Raw genomic sequence first — 5901 nt, 5'->3', positions numbered from 1 at the left:
TTGAACCGCGGTCCCTGTGCTTTATCAAGCTTGGTCCAAGTAGGTGCTTTAGACCACTGAGCCATCCCGGCAGCCCCACAAATCTTCTTTGGTATTTTGGAGTTAGTCTTGCAGGAGAAAGTGTGTCACACAAGCTTTCGTGCCATGCTAAGATCACATCCACGTTGGAGAGGTTCCTGCTGGCCCGGGGAAACTGCAGGTTAAACAGACAGTTAATGTATTTCTAGTTTTAGTGTGTGTGCTCTCAACGAAGCGCAGTGGGAATGTTCTGAATGCCACTAAGCTGCACCCTGAGAAATTAAGGGCTCGGGTATCGCTCAGTGGCAGAGAGAGCACTTGCCTAGCTTGCACAAGGCCCTGGATTCAGAACCCAGCATGGTGCACACGCACTGCCAAGTTTTATGTAGATTTGCCACAAGTTAAAATTGCAAAAGCAGTTTGAAAGGTAAATAAGCAGTGTGTGGCAGCGCACACCTGTGATTTCAGAACACAGGCACTGAGGCAGAAGTGCCATGAGTTCAAGGCCAGCAAGAGGTAAAAGAGACCCTGTCTCAAAAAGTCAAAATAAAATGGATACAGAAATGGAGTTTTGAAAAAAAAAAAAAAAAGAAAGAAATGGAGTTTTGGCCTCACCAGCTGGTTGACCTATGTGTGAACTTGAATTCCTCCTGACTTCTCCAAAGGTGCCTATTTCATCATTTTCGTGGTCTCCTACCGGGCTCTGATCCAGGTCCTTAGGCTTGAAAATCAGCCTTTGCTCTCTTCATTTTAGCCCAGCCTGCATTCAGTCAGCAGGCTTTTGCCTCCTCACTGTGTCAGCTGCATCTGTTCCTTCCCATAGCCAGTGCCCTAGGTAAACCTTTGTCACCTGGTGTCCTCATAACTCACCTTCCTTCACCACATTCTAAGTCCCAGTGAGTAGCAGATAGGCTATCTTTTCACAAGTTTGAGGTCAGAGTCTAACTACTAATTTTTTTTTTTAACAACATCTATGCTGGCCAGCTTGGCCTTGAGCTCAAGATCCTCCTGCCTCAACCTCCCCAATACTTGGGTTTACAGGCATATACCACTGCTTGCAGATTTTTTTTTTTTTTTTTTTTTTTTTTTTTTTTTTTGTGGAACTGGGAATTGAACTCAGACCCTTATGGTTGCCAGGGAAGCGCTTATTCTACTGAGCCATCTCTCCAGCCCCTTGCCTGCAGATTTTTTAAGTACTGATTTTTTCATGACTCCTTAGCATTTGCAACTTACTTTATCCTGAGTGTTCATATTTTTCACTTGAAAAATGAGAAATGAGATTGCTGGGTGTGGTTGTGCACAGCTCTAATCCCAGCACTCAGGAGGCTGAGGTGAAAGGATCACTATGAGTTTTAGGTCAGCTTGAGCTACAAAGCGGGCTCAAGACAGCCTGAACTGCACAGTGAAACCCTGCCTGAAAAAGCAAGAAAGAAGAAAAGGTTAAATGAGATGAGCTCGGGCTGGCGAGATGGCTCAGTGGTCTAAAGCGCCTACTTGGAACAAGCTTGGGAAAGCACAGGGACTGCGGTTCGATCCCCCAGCACCACATGCCAGCCAGCCCCGCCCCCTGGTGGGCTGAGCTGGCCATACACACACTAAATAAATAAATAAATAAATGTTAAAAAAAAAAAATGAGATGAGCTCATCTAGCAGGTAAATTGGTGTACAGAGCAGCTATGACAGATCAAGTACTAGTTGGAGTGAAAAACATCTTCTCACAGCTCCTGAAGTCTGCCATGGGCAAGAGTCTGGCATACAACTGAGAAAAGCTGTCCTGGGCCAGACGCAGGGGTGCACAGCAGCTGCAGCTACTTGGGAGCCCAAGAGCCTAGTCAGCTGGGCCACCCTGTCTTAATTAAAAATGAAATGAAACAAAACATATAAAACAGAAAAGAAGTGATTCCAGATAGCCTCTTGAGTGTTTAATAGGAAGAGTCACTGGGAACTTGGGAGTGATTGTATTTTTGCATGTAATAGGAACATGCAAAACATAATGAAACTTCTAGAGACAAATGCCCAAACTGCAACTCAAAAGCCACTTATTCATTTTTTTATTTAATAATAAAATTTTATTTTTTCCACATGTACACCTAGTTGAGCCTATTCATCGTGCATCTCCACCCTTGGTATTTCTCGTACAAATAACGAGCTCTGTGCTTTGAGACCGGCTAGGTAAGCCCTTTACTAAGGAGCTCCTGAAGGGCTGCTCTGGCCAGTGACCCACGGATCTTCAGTCTCTCAGAGCCCACAGCAGGTGTTATAAGTTTATAGTTGGGCTTCCTTACAGAGTTTCTCATACGTAGCTTCATCATACAGAACCAGGTTGTTGAGCTTGTCCCGAACTTTGCCTTTGGACCACTTCTTCTTCTTGGCCTTGCCTCCAGATTTGTTCACTGGGTCTTTGTCTTTCTTGGCCGACTTTCCTGCATCTTTTTTCTTGTCGTCTCTGGGCTGCATCACAGAGCCTGGAGAGCAGCGGGTACCACTGCAGGCCTGTCAAGATGTTACAAAGTACCAATGCTGCAGTCAAACCTTAGTACACACTGAGGTTTCAGTTTAGAAAAAACAATCCAGACACTTAGCTCAGGAGCCAACAGAGGGGGCTCTGTGGACCCCAGCAGTGCCAGTGCCTCCAGCTGTCAGAAATGTATTCTCCACCTCAGGTTAGCTGCTTTAACTTTCTGAGTAGATGCTTAAGGAGTTTGACGTGCCTGTTTGTATTTCCCTAGCAAAAAGATGTGCTGCGTACTCCCAGCTCCCTGTGATGAATGTAGTCATTATCTAGTACAAACACAGGCTAATAAAAATTTAAAACATTTACATTCCACTAGGTCTGGTGGCAAACCTATGACATATGCATTTGTATTTTTTTTTAAACATTTATTTATTTGTGTGTGTGTGTGTGTGTGTGGCCAGCTCAGCCCCCCTGGGGGCGGGGCTGGCTGGCATGTGGTGCTGGGGGATTGAACCGCGGTCCTGTGCTTTGCCAAGCTTGTTCCAAATAGGTGCTTTAGATCACTGAGCCATCCACCAACCCTGTATTTTTTTTTAAAGAAAAGATGTTAAGGTACGAGTTGTTTTTTCTGAACTAAAACCTTGGCGTTTGGGTATAGTTGTGCGTTGGCACATTGCAATAAGTAAGTGGGATTTTGGTTGAAGTTTGGGTTCTGTCTCTAAAAGGTTTGCCTTCACTGTCCTAGGCAGTGCTTTGGCAATGATGGAGGATGTACTATATAAAAATTTAGCTCCCTGGTCTTAGGCTTTCAGCCTTTAGAACTCTAAGAAAATAAACAAATGATGACTAAGCTATCTATCTAGTCTATGATATTTTATCTTAGCAGCCCAAACAGACTAATATTCTAAATTATGTACATAACTTGGTAATGTCCTACCAAGCAAAAAGAGGACATTTTAAAATATCTTCTCTTCACCTGGCAAGGGCAAGGGCCTGAGTTCAACCTGTGGTTCTGGAAAAAAAAAAAAATTCTCTATCAACAAATAACAACAAAAATGTCAATACTTTACAACTTAACCTCTAACTTTTGAGGGCTATAAACTATTCAGTGAATGACAGTGGTAGGGAGATGGCTCAGTGGAATAAGCTCTTCCCTGGCAAGCACAAGGGCCTGAGTTCAATCCCTAGTTCCGCCAAAAAAAAAAATAAAGGAATCAATGACAGTGGCAATTCAGAGAATTACATTCGCCAAAAAACAATCTATGAGGTGAGCTTAATGCTCTTGAATAATATTAAAATGTCACAAAATAATCAGTTTCCCAGTGTTGGATGTATTCTTCCTACAGAATTGTCATGTGCAAGCTGTGCCATTAGCTTAGACTCACATTTGTGTCTTTCCACAATGCCCGAGTTTATTGAGTAACAAAAGATTCACAAGCTACATCAGTTGCTGCGGCTTCACATCGGAAGTATTTTGAGGGGCCGGGGAGATGGCTCAGTGGAATAAGGGCTTCCCTGGCAAGCACAAGCACCTGAGTTCAATCCCCGGTTCTGAAAAAAAAAAACAAACAACAGAAGTATTTTGGATTGCGTTTGGACTCTGATTGTGGCCATCACAAGTTCGTTGTTACAGTCCAATCTTAATTATTGGAACTATAGCGTTGTTTTTAGAGTCATTTTACTTTATCATTTTTACCCAAAGTGTAATAACTCAGGGCAAGCTGCTACGCTCTACAACAGTAGTGACGCTATTGGCTGTGTCAGTACCTGACACCCAAACAAGAAGGTGTAGGAAAGAAATCATACTGCAATATGAATGTGTCTTGGGGCCAACTCTGAGCACCTGGTTAGTGATGAAGAAGTAAGTTTCAGAGTACGTAATTCTCAATCGATCTGGAAAGTTCCTCCAATTTTCAGATTATTTATCAGTCAGCTTTTCCAGTATTCCAACAAAATGCCTCCCATACGTAACTTAGAGGAGAAAAGGTTCATGGTTTTAAGGTTTCCATCCACGGCAGGCTGGCTCCACAGTGGAAAATCATGGGGGACGAAACTGCTCCTTCATGACAGCGGAGCGGAACAAGGAAAAGCCAGGCAGGCCTCTCTCGAGATACGCAAGCTGACAGTCAAGATTAACCATCACAGATATGCAAAAAGCTGTAGCTTCATACTCATAATTTGCTTTTTTTTTTTTTTTTTTTTTGTATTTTAGGGAAGTGTCTACAGGGTGTTCAGGGTCTCACTACTAGATCAGACTCGTAGTGATCTGCCTGTTTACAGCCTCCCAAGAACTGGGATTACAGGCATGCACCACCATGCTCTGTCTCAATTGCCCGTTTATCCGCCCCAGGGGTGTGCCGGCAAGGCAGGCCTGGGGATGCAACCCCGCCCCTGCGCCTACTTGCAAATGCTTTAATCTGCTGAGCTATTTGGCTAGCCCCATGCTTTCCCTTAAAGGCCACCACATTACATAAGCTTCAGGCCCCACAAATCCTAGGTCAGCACTGCTCAGATCAGATTCTAGAGGAAAACTGCTTCTACAATAACACAACTAAACTCTGATCCACCTTTATTGGTGCTGTCCAGAGGAGCCTAGCCAATAAATTAGATATGTGTACATATGGAGAGGGATGGGTAAGGAATGGGCTCACGTAATTGTGGAGGCACAAGTCCAAAATCTGCAAGATAGATACATGCAAATTAAAGATCAAGTCTGGGCTAACCAGCTGAAGAATCCCGTCTTGCTAAGTGGGAGATGAGAATAGATAGAGGGTTAGAGCTGGGGAGAGACTAATCTTTGTTCTATTAGGCCCAACCAAACTACGGAAAGTGATCTGTTCTACTCAAAGCCTACTGATTTAAGTATTCGTTTAAAAAAAAAAAAAAGAAAAGAAAAAGAAAAAAAAAAAAAAACCTTTCACAGAAACAACCAGGATAATGTTTAACTAAATATCTGGACACCTTGGGCCAGGCGATTTGACACATGAAACTAGCCACAAAAAAAGGGGCATGGTTGCATGGGCCCATAATCCTAGCTGTCTAGGAAGCCAAGGCAGGAGAACTGTGAGTTCCAGATCAGCCTGGGCAATTTGCCAACACCCTGTCTCAAAGTAAAGTATGAAAAGGGAACAGGATGGAGTACACCGCTCCCTAGGTTCCATTCCTAGTACTGGGGGGAAAATTAGCCACCATAATCCTACTCTCCCAATACATGCATACATGCCATGTATGTTGCCAACACAACATGCCTTTCACCGTGCCATGACCTACAGTGGATGGTATCCTTCACCTAGGTGACACTTCACATCCATCAGAATGGTTTAAACAAGTCTTGGGGGCCCAGCCCTAGCTCATTTCTTTAAGTGGCTGCTTCCACAATGCTGGCAGCCTCAGTTTGCTGTAGTTCGATCCCCACAACACTCCAGCCA

The 5901-nt window shown here is 43.8% G+C and overlaps 1 pseudogene; it reads right to left on the bottom strand.

Moving 5' to 3' along the window:
• Window positions 1-2122: 2122 nt before the first annotated feature.
• On the bottom strand, window positions 2123-3923 carry LOC101568584 (annotated as a pseudogene).
• Between the last annotated feature and the right edge of the window lie 1978 nt (window positions 3924-5901).

This window comes from Octodon degus, unplaced genomic scaffold (assembly GCF_000260255.1).
Source record: "Octodon degus isolate 3935 unplaced genomic scaffold, OctDeg1.0 scaffold00084, whole genome shotgun sequence".
In the NCBI taxonomy this organism is placed as follows: Eukaryota; Metazoa; Chordata; class Mammalia; order Rodentia; family Octodontidae; genus Octodon; species Octodon degus.
This window is presented reverse-complemented; position numbering and strand designations above follow the sequence as displayed.